This window comes from Pseudorca crassidens, chromosome 7, assembly GCF_039906515.1.
Source record: "Pseudorca crassidens isolate mPseCra1 chromosome 7, mPseCra1.hap1, whole genome shotgun sequence".
In the NCBI taxonomy this organism is placed as follows: domain Eukaryota; kingdom Metazoa; phylum Chordata; class Mammalia; order Artiodactyla; family Delphinidae; genus Pseudorca; species Pseudorca crassidens.
In genome coordinates, this window is record NC_090302.1 from 69,337,393 (window position 1) to 69,352,760 (window position 15,368).

The 15,368-nt window shown below is 37.1% G+C and overlaps 1 protein-coding gene across 3 annotated transcripts in view; it reads right to left on the reverse strand.

The window, feature by feature from the left end:
• MLLT3 (MLLT3 super elongation complex subunit) overlaps window positions 1-15,368 on the reverse strand; it is a 264,446-nt gene that overhangs the window by 153,100 nt on the left and 95,978 nt on the right. The window lies entirely within an intron of this gene.

Here is a 15,368-nt window from a genome sequence, read left to right on the forward strand (position 1 = left end):
CATGACAGGGGACACCCACACATCTGTCTTTGCCATTTACTTACTCCCTGTTGTTTTTCTTATACAAATCACGAGTATAACGCATTATCCCTTAGCCTGTCAGGTGACTGTTTATATCCTAAAAACAGATCTTCCACCTCTTGACTCACCCCATCTCCAATTGTCTTTGCTGATCTTAGAAGTGTAACTGACTATTTAGATGCTAAGAACTGGAACTGACAGATGACAAGTGACCCTGGCATCTTCAGGTGCAAAAAAGTTGTGAAAAAGAAAAGGACAACTAGAGGGCAACAACTGTGAATCATTGCAAAATCCTTAAGCGAAATGGCAACCCCATATCCAATAACCCTTATCAAGGCAACTGATCAGAAATGCTCCATGACATAGCGTCATGGATACTCAACACATCACTGAAGATAATTACAATTTTTAAAAGGAGAAAATATATATGGATATTTTTTTAAATGGCAAACGAGCAAAACATTAACACCATATTTCAAGTGTAAGATGCCACCGACTGTAAACTGATTCAACATTACTTTATGCTACGGTAAGAAGAAAATATAGCCAGAAAATCTCTTAGTACTAATTAGTAGACATACCTGACTTTCAGTGATGTTAAAATGTAGATCTTAAAGCCTATGAAATACACTAGTGATATAATTACACTTGACTATTTGTGGGTACATGAACACATTATAAGAGATTTGGCTAAAGAAAATGTGCTCAAAGGGGTAATCCAGCAAAGTTGATCAGGGGGTGAAATATCATCAAATAAACTTCATTTTCCTTCTGGTATCACTGTATTTTCCACTTAGGCCTATTCGAAATTTTGATGAAAATGGTATTACAGGAGAACTCTAATAAATGCTCTCCAGGTCATTCCTTTAACTCTTTGCTCTTCTTTTCTAACACAGAATAGTCACATTCCACTATCATTACTCTACGCTGCTGGGTTGGAGAAATTTCTCCATTGCTTAATATTTCCTCAATCAACACACTCAACTGCCTGCAGTTTCTAGAACCACAATGGTTCCTAAACTTTTGGCTTTTGTGCCCTCAGTAATGCCTCTCCCTACTACCCACCCACCTGGAAAAAGCCTATTCATCTTTCAAAACTCAACCCCAAAATTATCCTCATTTTACTGAACTTGAAATCTGCTTCTCTGTGCCTGCTACTACTCTGTAACCTATAAAATCTGTAAAAAGAACCATTCTTTTTCTTTCCTTTTATTTTGCTTGGCATTACTAGGCCCTAGTGTGGTACTTAACACAAAGTATTCAAAACATTTGATAAAATACTAAAAACAAATTGTGAACGTAAGAACACTATGACCCAGAGAACAATAATTATATAATCGCACCCACATCTTGAACACAGTTAAATATTTTCAGAAGTTAAGGAGTGTGGCAAACGTCTTTGAAAATATGAATCAAACTTATACAAATTCCCTGCTGCAAAATCTACAGTTATTTTTTTTTTTGTATAATTGACACATAACGTGTTAGTTTTGCTTGTTTGTTGTTTGATTTTTGGCTGCGTTGGGTCTTCATTGCTACACGCAGCTTTCTCTAGTTGCAGCGAGCGAGGGCTACTCTTCCTTGCAGTGCGCCGGCTTCTCATTGCGGTGGCTTCTCTTGTTGCGGAGCACGGGCTCTAGGTGCATGGGCTTCAGTAGCTCTGGCACGTGGGCTCAGTAGTTGTGGCGCACGGGCTTAGTTGCTCCGCAGCATGTAGGATCTTCCCAGACCAGGGCTCGAACCCATGTCCCCTGCATTGGCAGGCGGATTGTTAACCACTGTGCCACCAGGGAAGTCCTACAGTTATTTTTCTTAATCAGATTTTTAAAGCAACAGCATATTCAAGCCTCAGTTAATTGTTTGTTTTTACATATAAAATACCTGTTGAATTTAAATTTATTTTAATTGGTTTAATTCTCTTAGGGAAGTATAAATCCCACACATGATTTTAAGGCAGTTTTCAGCTAACTGGCTCCTAGAATAATTGATTTCTATATGTATGAAAACCTAAACAATTTATCTTATTTTCAAATAAGACATTTACTGTGATATACCTTAACTTGTTTATTTCTCATATGCTCTAAACACAAAAAAACTATGAAATGTCACCACCATAATAATAAAGTACAGAACACTGAGCCAAGGGATTTAAAATGACACTAATCCCATAGAAAGAGACATAGGATATATTTAATTGCTAAGTTTTTAAAAAACTACTGTACTTTCTGCTTTAAAAAATTCCATATTTGTGAAAGAATATATTAACACAAACACACACATATATGTATGTATGTACATATATTTATTTGTGTGTGTAGAGTGATTTAATACATATAGGAAACACTGGAAGTCTACAAAACAAACTTAACAGTGATATGCCCCTGGGAGTGGAACTGGGGAATAAGGAGAGCTTTCCACAGTCTTAAAATGATAAATAAATCAGTGCCATTAATTGCAATAAAGCTGAGCAAACAGATTTCACGTGGCCTAAAATTCTTACTATAATTGATCAGTTGTCAAAATGATGATAAAATTATAAGAATGGATGTCTGCTCACAGATGCACATATATTATTTTCGGCCATAAAGTAACACTTCCCTCACATGCCAAGTTATGGTCAAGTCATACATTTCCTGAAATGTATTTTTGTCTGTCTTCAGTTATATCCAAGTGCTGAGCTCTGCTTTTTTGTGTTTGCCAAAATGTTAGCACTGAACTCTTATATGTCTTCAACAAGAATGACCACTAATACCACCATAATTCAAAATTATTTTGAAAATCCTAGTGAATATAATAAAGATTAAAAAAACAAATGACCAAGAGCCATACATATTTACTTGTAGAAGATTATTGTCTGTTCAGAAAAACAAAGAAAGTCCACTGAAAAAGTATTAACATCAAAAGGATTTCCAGAAACAGTAATATACAATAATATATCGCTTTCCTCCACAGCAGCAATAATTACTTTCTGGGATAACTACTTCCGAAATATAATGGAACAAAGGACTCCATTTATAAAAGCAACAAAAACTTAGCGAACTCAAGAAATACAGATTACCTATAAATAAAGCTATATAACTTTAGTGAGACATATATAAAATAAGACCTGAATAAATGCAAAGACATAGCATACTCTTAGATGGGCAAGATGGAATAACACAGAAAGATTAATTTCCCATAAATCAATCCATACCTTTAACACAATTCCAACAAACATCCTGTCCCCTATAGGCCAACATTAACACAAAGTGGTCTTGATGATTAATGAGAGAAATGGGGAAAGCACACTCCCTGGCAACACTCCAAAGAAAAGAGCAGTTAGTAAATATATGAAAGGATATTCCACTGCGCTGGGATCAAAAAATGCAAAAGACAATTTTTCTAAAAGATTGGCAAAGAGTTTAAAATAAGATAAGGTCACACTTATACAATGCAAATCGTCATCAGACACATAGCAATAAATCTTTCTACTTATTCTTCAAGGGCCAGCTCATGGTTCGCCTTTATGAAAGTTTAAACTGTTGGGCGAAGGTGTTCCCAATAGCGCTCCCGCGGCCCTGTACACTCACTCTTTTCAGTGAATGTCTATAAGCTCCCATCAGCTGGTTTATTCCCCAAAGGCAAGGCACATACGTTTCACTATCTGTGTATCAGCACTTGTTGATTAATGGAAAATTGCAATAGAGAGGAATCTGGGAGGAAATAAAAACCCACTTATCTACACATGACATTTTGTAACAACAAAAACAAAACCACTTTAGAATGTTATAGAAACGCACTCATGATTATCAATTGTTATGTGTCAAGATTCTAAAACAGAGTTACTTAGGCTGAAAAACAAATTATTTATGTAGTAATCATCTATGTTTATCACCTAAAATTATAACACAAAGAACATCAGCTAAAAAGGTTCTGAAGGTGGTACAGAAATTTTGCAAGACAGAACTAGTTAATACTAAAAGGTTTCTCATCTCATCTTCATGTGTTCTCCTGGTCTGTTAGGTGTAAGAAGGAGAAAAGGGTAAAAGGGCTCTTTGTGAAACCATGGTCTCTGTTTACCTGTAATTCTGACTATTCAAGGCCAAAATCTTGCTGCTCTCTGGCAAAATCATAGGACCTTAACTACTAGAATGCAATTATATTTATGTTCAACATATCACTAAGTTGTTTACAAAATGAATGAATGCAGCCATAATCCTGCACTTGGAGAAGCTTACAGCCACTCCCCAGAAGACAGCCTAACCCATTTTCAATTCAAGCCTTGCTTTCCCATGCCAAAAAACAGAAAATTGGTTTATATTCCCTAATCAGTACTATTCAGGAAAACTCCTACTTCCCTACAATGAGAAAGACAACAATCTGTCCCCATTCTAGGAGAACAATGAGTCTCTACCAATAATTTAGCTATCAGGCAAAGTATCCACAATCCAAATGCTATAATTTATCAACATTTCAATCTTATCAAGCTAATTTCAATACAACCTGTGGCACACGAGACACGTCTATGTCCAAACTCAAGGCATTAGCTGTCTTAGAAAACAAGGAATTATTACCATTAAATGCTAGTAGCCATAGACTAAACATTCAAGATGGAAAGTCAAATAACCTGAAGAAAAGCCAAATTGAAAAAATATATATATTTGAAAGATATGAATATCAGTAAAACCCATAAATCAAAGTTCAAAGCTTTACTTTTCTCCTTCAAAGACTCTCTATTTTAAAGACAAGTTACAGGCATATATTCTTAGTGTTCAAATCCTGCAGATGAAAAGTAATCAAAATATACAAGACAGGTAAAAGTTACTTATTAATTCCTTAGGCAGTAAATTAAATCAGATACCTGTAAATCAAGTCTTCCTCTCTGTCCTCAGGCCCAACCCCCCACTCAGGCCTTGAAGGATAAATGCTTCTTAAGGTGAACATTACAAAAACAAACCAATTAAGTCAAATTCATAGAGACAGAAAGTAGAATGGTGGTTGCCAAGAGAAGGGGGAAAGCGAGGGATGAGGAATTATTGTTTAATGGGTACAGACGTTCAGTTTGGGATGATGAAAAAGTTCTGGAGATGGAGAGGGGTAACAGCTGAACAATGTGAATGTGCTTAATGCCACTGAACTGTACACTTGAAAATGGTAAATTTTATGTTATGTATATTTTGCCACAGTTTTAAAAAAGTAATAATCAGACAAGTTCATCCATAGGACAAGTTGAACGAGGTACACCAATAGAAAAAGACTGAAAAATTGTCAATACTTCAGAAAACTTTAAACAGAGCGCTAATCAATTCCCTGATTATAAACTACTGACCTCAGAAAGAATGACAACTTCCTCAACAAATTAAACAAATATACTTTTAACTTATTCTGATAACATGATAGCTTTTCAAAAATCGTCAAGAGTAAGCAATACAGAGAATACAGAGAACGTGATTCCTTGAAAGAGCTTCTAAAAGATTTATTCTCCTGAAAGGAAATTCGGTTTAAAAAAAAAAAGGCTCAAATTCAGTTTAAAGTAGTTGAAGTAAAAAAGCAAATGCCCAGTTTTCCATGACAGAAATTCGACTGCCAGATGAATCTGCAAAACACATAGAAAGATCAAAGGAACAGTGAATGGACACTGTTGATCCTAGATCCTAGAGAGAAAGGCATTCTTGAAAGGACTAACCAAATGAATGCCCACCCAGCCCTTGTCATGAAATTCAAAGGCAGCAAGGTAAACAAGGTACTTTGGCAAAAGATGCTTAAATTTTCTGGCACAAAAGAGTTATTTCATATTACGCATCTTTTTAGATGGGGAGGATAGACAACAGCTAAGTGTCAGAAAAAGCAAGAAAGATTAGAAGATGTCATTTATGAGTGAAAGTAACAAAGTAAATACTATTCCACGAAAGTGTATTAAAAAAAAAAAGTATATTAAACAAACTCCTCATTTCTCCTGGCCTAACACAGGATTATGGGGGTAGAGGTTGTAAGAAGTGGAGGGCTGAGCAAGCCAATTTAATGAAAAGAGTATAAGAAAATAATTTTTAAAAATTTTAATGAGTAGTGTCCCAGAGACAAATAGGTTTTTCATATCTACAGAGAAAGGCCTATGTAAATATCCTATAAACAATGACATTAGAAGGCTTAACCCCTTTTCAAAGATCTTGGCATCTTAATGGTAAGGATTTATACCGTTCTTTCTTGGCAGGTCTCCAGTACGTCTAATAAAATCATTAAAGGGAGACTTAAATTTGTTGATCAGGAAAACATCCAAAAATGGTAAGAGGAATGGTGGCTGATTATCACCTTGCCGATGTGTGTAGCCACAGGTTCGGTAGTTAAGGATGCCACCTTGAAGAGGGCATAGGGTGCTCCCTTCTGCTGGGGCAGGTGGTCAACTTCACACTCAGCTATCAACAATGTGCTGTACTCACAACCTATCTGCAAATACAAGTTACAGAAGACATAGCTAAGAGTACATAAAAGCCAACAAATGCTAAAAAAGCACAAGGCAAAGAAATTCAAAATGTGTGCTCCAATGACAAAAGGTCAGTCGTGGCAGCTTCCTGTACAAGGACTAGCTATTTTATCTCTGTGATTTGATGAAAATCAAAAGTAGGAAAAAAGGTAAGGGGAAACTAAATGTTATGATTAATCTTTCCAAGGAGGCACCAGAGATAGTAAACAAAACTTTCACACTACTTTTACAGATTCAGAGAAAGAAAATGAAGAGAATCAAAAGAAAAATACATTCAAGCTATCAGCCACGGTAGGTATTTAAATAACTATATGACAAACTCTAAGGTCCTATGGATATAAGAAGGTAAGATACAGTGCCTACCTACAAGGAATTTATAATTTACTCTGTGCTGCTCCTCTGGTGAAGATATGATTTCTTTCATCACTGTCAGTCACCTCCAAGACGACTACTCACCACCATTTTTTTTTTTTTTTTTTTTTTTGCAGTACGCGGGCCTCTCACCGCTGTGGCCTCTCCCGTTGCAGAGCACAGGCTCCGGACGCGCAGGCCCAGCGGCCATGGCTCACGGGCCCAGCCGCTCTGCGGCACGCGGATGCTCCCGGATCGGGGCACGAACCCGCGTCCCCTGCATTGGCAGGCGGACTCCCAACCACTGCGCCACCAGGGAAGCCCCTCACCACCATTTCTGAGCACCGTGATAGGCAGAATCCCAAAGCTGTCCCTCAAGATTCCTGTCCTCCAGTTATTCAATCAAACACCAATCTAGGTACTGCTGTGAAGAGATTTTGTAGATGTAATTAACATTATTAATCAACTGACCACAGGCTATGGAGATTATCCTGTATTATTCGGATGGTACCTAACTAATCACATGAGACCGTAAAGCAGGGAAGTTTCTCCAGCTGTAATCAGAGGGATGTGGTTCAAGAGGAAGAAGAGAGATGCAGCAGAAGAAGTCAAGAGAGATTTCCCAGCGTGAGAAGGCTGTGCCGTGTGCCCTTGCTGGCTCTGAAATGTAGGGGCCCACGAGCAAGAACTGGAGAGAAGCCTCTAGGAGCTAAGGGCTGACCCAGCTGGCAATTCACAAAGAAACAGAGACCTCAGCCCTACAACCACAAGGAATGGGATTCTGCCCACAACCTGAATAACGTTGGGAGCAGATTCTTCCCTGAACCTTCTAGTAACAGGCCAGCTGACGAACACCTGGATTTCAGGCTCATGAAACCCGGAACAGAGAAACCAGGTGAGTCAATCCCAGCTTCTGACCTACAGAACCCTGAAAGAATTAATTTGTGTTGTTTTAAGCAGCTAAATTTGTGTAATTTGTTCTGGCAGCAATAGAAAATTAATGCAAGCACTTACATGAAAGTGCTTGGACACAGTAACTCATTTAATTCTCACAACAATTCTTAAAAGTTATCACCTTCCATTTTACAGATGATGAAACTGAGAATGGAAAAGTTAAATAACCAATTTACAAACAGGAATTACTAATGACCAACATGACTTACATATACAGTATTTAAGAAAGCTAATTGGCTTGCAACACTTACAACATGAAGTTAAAAATTCAGCTTAAAGATTACTAAATTTTGGGCTTCCCTGGTGGCACAGTAGTTGAGAGTCCGCCTGCCGATGCAGGGGACACAGGTTCGTGCCCCAGTCCGGGAGGATCCCACGTGCCGCGGAGTGGCTGGGCCTGTGGGCCATGGCCACTGAGCCTGCGCGTCCGGAGCCTGTGCTCCGCAACAGGAGAGGCCACAGCAGTGAGAGGCCCGCGTACCGCAAAAATAAAAAAATAAAAAGATTACTAAATTTCACTCAACAAGGAAGTGACTTTTTTAAAAGGTCAAAAAGTAAGAAGAAACTTTAAATAAAATAGTTCAAAATAAAAAAGTTCTCTAAATTGAAGGGGTACTTTTTTAATGTCCTTAAGCCAGAATGTATACAGTCAACGTGATAGAAAGAACTCACTGCTAAAAAGAAATGCAAACCTACATAACTACATACTACCTCTTATACATTCAAAAATCAAGATAGATATTTAGTCAGTAAAAGGTTAAATTTTAATATAAATTCAATTTTCTTTTTATTCTTACTCCATAAATCTATTTTGTTTATTATTTTTGGCTGTGTTGGGTCTTCGTTGCTGCGCATGGGCTTTCTCTAGTTGTGGCGAGCGGGGGCTACTCTTCATTGCGGTGCGTGGGCTTCTCATTGCAGTGGCTTCTCTTGTTGTGGAGCACAGGCTCTGGGGCGCTGGCTTCAGTAGTTGTGGCACATGGGCTCAATAGTTGTGGGACACGGGCTTAGTTGCTCTGCAGCATGTGGAATCTTCCCAGACCAGGGCTCGAACCTGTGTCCCCTGCATTGGCAGGCGGATTCCTAACCACTGCGCCACCAGGGAAGTCCCCATAAATCTATTTTAAATATGGTAATATAAGGAGAAAAAGGTTAAAGTATTAGAAGAGCCATATGAGAGATTTTTTTTAACAGAAAAGGAAAAAGGAGGAGCACCTCATTTGTACCATATTAGTCAGATGCTCACACTCCTTCTCCAAAACGTAGAAAATTCCAGATAATGACAATGACAATACAGAAAGAAAACCAGAGGGAAAATACAAGCCAAAAATGAAATCTATTACGTAGTTTGTGAGAAAGATGGAAAGACACAGATAATCAGTCACTGCGATGTCTATATGAGAGAAATAAAATTTGTTTCCTAATTCTCAAAGTGTTAACTGCTAAAGACAACAAAGAATTTTAAAGAATTTGGGTTTCTGTTCTTTGAGGTTCAGTCAAAAATCAATTCAGGGGCTTCCCTGGTGGTACAGTGGTTGAGAGTCCGCCTGCCGATGCAGGGGACACGGGTTCGTGCCCCGGTCCGGGAGGATCCCACATGCCGCAGAGCGGCTGGGCTGGTGCGCCATAGTCGCTGGGCCGAGCATCTGGAGCCTGTGCTCCGCAACGGGAGAGGCCACAACAGTGAGTGGCCCGCATACCGCAAAAAAAAAAATTCAGGTATCAACAACTCTTATATTCCAAAGGAATAATTAACAAAAGTACAAATATTTTGAGGGGAAACATGGAGAAAGCCTTCAAATAACCACATATAGACCTTGAATTTTATTGATCAATAGCACTTTCCTCTAGTGATGATGTTGTCTTGTTGGACTTTTAACCTTGAACTCTTGATTCCCAGATTGTTGGGGCAAAGCTCTGGGAACACAGAAGGTCCTTGGCTGATAAAATACAAAATTTCCTCTCAAATAAACCAACCTTGGATTTCCAACATGTAATGTTAATTTAAGTTGTTAAATGAACACCTATTTGGTCTTTTATGTATGAATAATGTACTCATGTTGTTTTTAGGTTCAGTAATAGAAGATTTTTTAAATAGCCTATTTAGAAAAAAGAGAAAAATTTCCAGTTTAAGAAATATATAAGAAAAATTTTATATCTAGCCATAGTTAACATTTTCAATGCTAATGTCCTATTTTTAAATGTCTTTGTTACTATGAATTATGTATATGCATTGACATCCATCATTAATTTGCAGGTGTTCCTAACATAAATTGCACTTACCTGTTTAGGTTTTTATTTAAGGCTAGTAGCATACTAATTATAATTTAGAAAAGTAGGCGGCAAGATCTTTTTAACCTGTACACTCTTCAAAGCTGAACAGGCTAGGAAAGGAACTTGGAAATAACTTGGTCATGTTCTAGTTCTTAAGTTGGATGGTAACTTCATGGATGTTCATTGTATAATCTTGCTTTGTAGCTGACACATTACATATATTCTCCTATATGTACTAAGTGTTACATAGTTTAAAATTAACTGAACAGGTAATATAATTTCTTCAAAATATAGTCACAAACATAAAAATAAAATTATGAACATGGTACTTCATTACTTCCTATATGCATATAGACACTAATGCCTTGGAATTAACAGAAGAAACATTCTTTTACAAAATTTTAACTATACAGGAGAGCACAAAATAGTTGCAATCCAGAAAAATGTAAATCCACTTGAAAACTAAAATTTCTAGACTAAATTGAGAAGTTTGGTAAAATATACATAGAAAATATAGCTTATAGATCTGGTCTTGAAAACCTTTTGTTCTGGCTATAAATCCATTATAGAAGACTGTAGGGCAACTAAAATACTGCTAACTAATCAGAAGTTTGAGGTTGTTTTTAACTTCATGGAGTAACTACGACAGATTCATGACCTACCTAACCAACTGATTATCTTACCTCTAAAAAACTGGCTAAGAATGAGTATTACAAATCAGTCTACAGTCTGAATTGTGAGCTGGTTTCTGTTTTTTTCTACTCCAGGTATTATTCTTGTCTCTTTTCTTTTCTTTTTTTTTAAATTTGCTTAGTGAATCACAACTATTTCAATACTTTTGCCCTAAATTAAAGTTCACAGGGTCAGGAGTTAAACATTACAAACTTGCTCTTATTATCAGAAACTTTATCTTCAAGTGCTCTCTTATTCTTATTTATTAGCAGAATATTGTTTAAGGCATCTGCCACAGAAACAACTCATTTCTTTCGAAAACATCCTACCTATCAAAACTTATCAAAGGACAAGTTTGTAGCCTTATTTTTTTCCCCATTTCAACAGTGTTAAAAATAGGCGTCAAAGATAGAACCAGGTTAATCTGAACTGTCCAAATCCAGCTTAGCTTTTAACACCCTGTCATAACATCCTTATCTTTTAACACCCAGGAAGGCTTAGTATTTCTTTGTAAACAGTCCCTCAACTTCACACACCAGCTTTTAAGGAAAGGTTTTCTATAAGAATTAAGAATATGAATTTCAGTTCTGGCAATCTGACCTAAGCAGACAATTCTGATCAAAGAATAGCATCATACACATACACAGATGTTCATTATAGTATTATTCATCTTAGAAAAACAGAAAAATCCACTTAAATGTCTGACAAGAAGAACGGCTACCGAAGTGTTATTCCTTTTATAAATGGAATATTATGCAGCCATAAAAACTCATGTTCATCCCAAAACATGTGCAACTACATGGGAAACAGCTTATGTTACAGGAAGTGTGAAGGAAAGGACAATCACAATTGTTGAAAACTACACAGAGAAAGTATTAGAACGTACACTGGGTATTTCTTAATTTTTTTTCCCCAAATGGTATACAATGTACATATATAATTTTTTTATTTGTGACACCACAGTTATATTCCTTCTGCTCATATTTTAAAGCATGCAGCTATCATGTAACACTTAGCCCCCATGGAGAAATACCTCCTTGCTTACTTTTCCAGAATGAATACTTCCAACACATTCAGCAATCTGAAACACAGATGAAAATTTTTCAGATAGGAACTAATAGCCTCTATCTTTTGGAAGACATACTTAGGAAAGTGTTTATTTATTATCTGATGACTATTAAAGTATCATAGTTAAAAATAATTGGGCTGTCAATGATCATTACAGCAGATAAACACAATTTGACTTCCAGGATCCCTGGGAATTCTTTTTCCCACATGTGTTGGGATCCTAAGGAACTTTCACTGTTGCTGAATGATTTCTATGATCCATCACATCATCTATAGAGACACATCTTTTCCCATTCTTCAGGGATGATCAGATTTATGCACTAATCCAGAAAGTTTTAAAGATGTTCATTTGCTCTCCTTTGTTTTTAATCTTCAATTACACTATAAGCGTTTGACCTAAATTTAAGAAAAACTAGGTTATTTTAAGAAATAAGCAAATAATTACTTGAAGTAGTTGATCTTATCTCTCTCTGAACATTTTTTTCTTAACCCCAAATTCACATTTCAATGATATTTCCCAGATGAATCCAGCTGCCTGAAGTTCTCTTTGAAAATATTCAAAACCAATATATTTGAATAGCTCTTGGGGCAATTTTACCAACATTTTCTGGCTGCCCATCTTAAAGGGTAAAAAACAAAAGACAATTAAAAAGTATTTTCAAATTAGTTTCCCATTTTCATCGTTCAGACAGACAAGTTCCCCCACCATGAACATTTCCTCAATATTGAACTGTTCTTCATAAACAGTCAAGTTGGCCCTGAGTTTAATACCCACCAAAAACTCATTTAATTTTACATACATTGACCTTCAAAGATCTAATTATTTTATTAGTTTTATAGATACCAAAGGGATATTTCCAGGGGAAAGAAGTAAGCCCACAGTTGTACGCCACATATATACAAAATAATTTTTTTCCCTCCCAGGGAAATTTGCATCTCGATGAGAGGTTGCCTTTTAAACTGGCCCACTTTCATAAATTTAAAAAGGTAATAAATGTATAGCTAGTTGAATGGGAAATGCTTGTATTTCATTCCTGCCAAACCATAATCCAGCTACTTAATTAAAGGGAGTTCACCACTATCTTTTTGTCCTCAAGGAAAAACTGGGTATATGTGAAAACAGTTCTCTCTGTTTCCACCACACTTCCTGTAAAATGTTGAATACTATGCTCAACCACACCAAGAATTACACTCAGAAACGCCTACTCCCTTGCTTCTCAGAGTGTGGTCCACAAATCAGTGACATCAACATCACCTGGGAACTTGTCAGAACTAAAAATCTCAAACTCCACCCCAGACCTATTGAATCATAATGTGCATTTGCCAAAATGCCCAGGTCATTTGTCTGCACTTTAAAGTTTGAGAAGCACTAGTCTAGAGGTTAAGGTAGAAGGCAGTGTGATAAACTATCCCCGGCTTGTGCATTCTAAGTTGTTGTGAAAAGCTGCAGAAAATCTACAGTCAGCAATGAATAAATCATTCCTAGAGCCTGTTGATAAATCTTTTAATTAAATCAAGTCTTTCCACAAAGATAAAAAACATGCAAGTGGCTGATGCCTTGTGCCTATTAACAGGATTTTCACTGCACTACCAGAACTAGAGACTTTTTAATAACATGATGAAAATAGGTACATCTGTTCTCCATTCTCTATTGAGAAAGCATTCTTGCTAAAATAATTTTCCTCTCCTTTTCAAACCTAAAATGGATCTTGTGGACAAAATCTATTTTTAATCGTTGCAAGTTAAAAATGTTTTAAGGAGGCTTAATATAAAAATCCTAATTGATCAATTTTAGGAACCAGTTTAATTCACCTTACAAATGTATTAATTATGCCTGTTTAAGACAAATATGTAGCCCCTATCACAGTCCCTGGTCTAACGGTAAGTCTCACAGTAGGTACCTGTAACAAAGGGTCCTCACACTTTCAAGAATAACTTTCATAAGAAAATATCAGGCTTCTGGGAATTCATAATACAATGTGACTCACAAAAGTGTAATTTATACAACTTTCCAGAGGCGGATCCAATATGTAACATGGTACACCTGTACTGACCCGTGCTCTGCTAGTCTACATATTTTTAAACAAGATGCTTCTGTAAGAACTTCAACTATAGCCTACCACAAAAGGGCTCTGGGAATAACTTTATCCCTCTACAATCAGTCTTGTTCTAAACAGAGCTCTTAAGTAAATTAAATCTTTAGAAAAGCACACTTTTTTGTTTGTAAAGAAAGAAACATTTCCTGAATGCCAGAGAATGTTTCCTTGAGAAACTGTTTATGTTACTGTGTTGAAAAGGTGTTTATGTTGCTATAAACACCTTCCTTGTAAGAGGGGGATGCAGAGTCTCCCCATTGTTTACACTGCAATCAGCCCTGATTCTGAAAAGACCTACCCTTATTCCTCACGCCTGGACTAACTCTCCCACCATTCTGTCCCAATTAGATCACTCTCAAAGATATTCTGTTATTCGTTTAGCATAATCGACTCATCACATGTGAACAAGGGAGCTTAGGTTCATAATCAGTACTACAATTACCAACCTCATTAATGAGCAAGCTGTGGTGGTTTGTACTATGTCAACTTCATTAAGCAGAAATTGCATTTCCTTGTATCTTCTTCGCTGTATAGTTCTAGGATAAAGTTGACCAAAAGTAGAATTTGCAAAGACTTGGAAGGATCTACATGGATTTGGAAGCCATTACTCTCTGAAGGCTGTCATGGTTAGTACAGTGACCAGACATGGCTATGTGGGTGGGTTCAAGCTTATCTTTGCTCCTCTCAGATCCCTGTCCAATTTCCCAAGCTGGCCCTGCAGGTCAACAGTGACTCCAGGCCCACCAACAGACCCACAGCAGTGGTAACGTACATGGAGGCACAGCCTTCCACAGACCCTCTCCCATGAGCCTTGTCTCATGCTTGGCTTCTCAGGCTGACTAACTGGGGACTCCACTGACCCTGCAACTTGCCTCCTGGACTTTCACTTTCCAACCTTATTAAACCATAAGGTTTAATTTCTATAATAAATCTTACTCCATAATCAATTGTAGTCTTCTTCCATGATTAAACCCCAACTGATTCTAAAGGCTTGGTTTACTTGTTTGCTCTGGATTTAATGGTCTCTTGCCATTAAAGACATGGCATATTCAACAGTAAATGGCAAAACAAAACTTCACCTGCTAATGCTCAGCTGATAAGTGTTAACCTAGGGCCTGAGATTTAAGCCCATCACTAAACCCTACCTTTTTCCCATATAACTTTTTTTTGTTCTGGCTTCATTGAGACATAACTGACATATAAGAAATCTCATATTTAAAGTGCATATTTTGATATGTTTTGACATGAATATACACTTAGGAAACTGTCACCACAGTCAAGATAATGAACATATCCATCAACCCTAAAAGCCTTCTCATCTCTCTTTAAAATCCTTTCCCCTCCCTGCCCTGCCCCAAGTCCCATCTCTAGGCACCACTGATGTATATTCTGTCACTATAATTACTTTGCATTTTCCAGAAATATATATACATGGAATCATACAATATGTACTCTTTTTTGGGGGGGGGGAG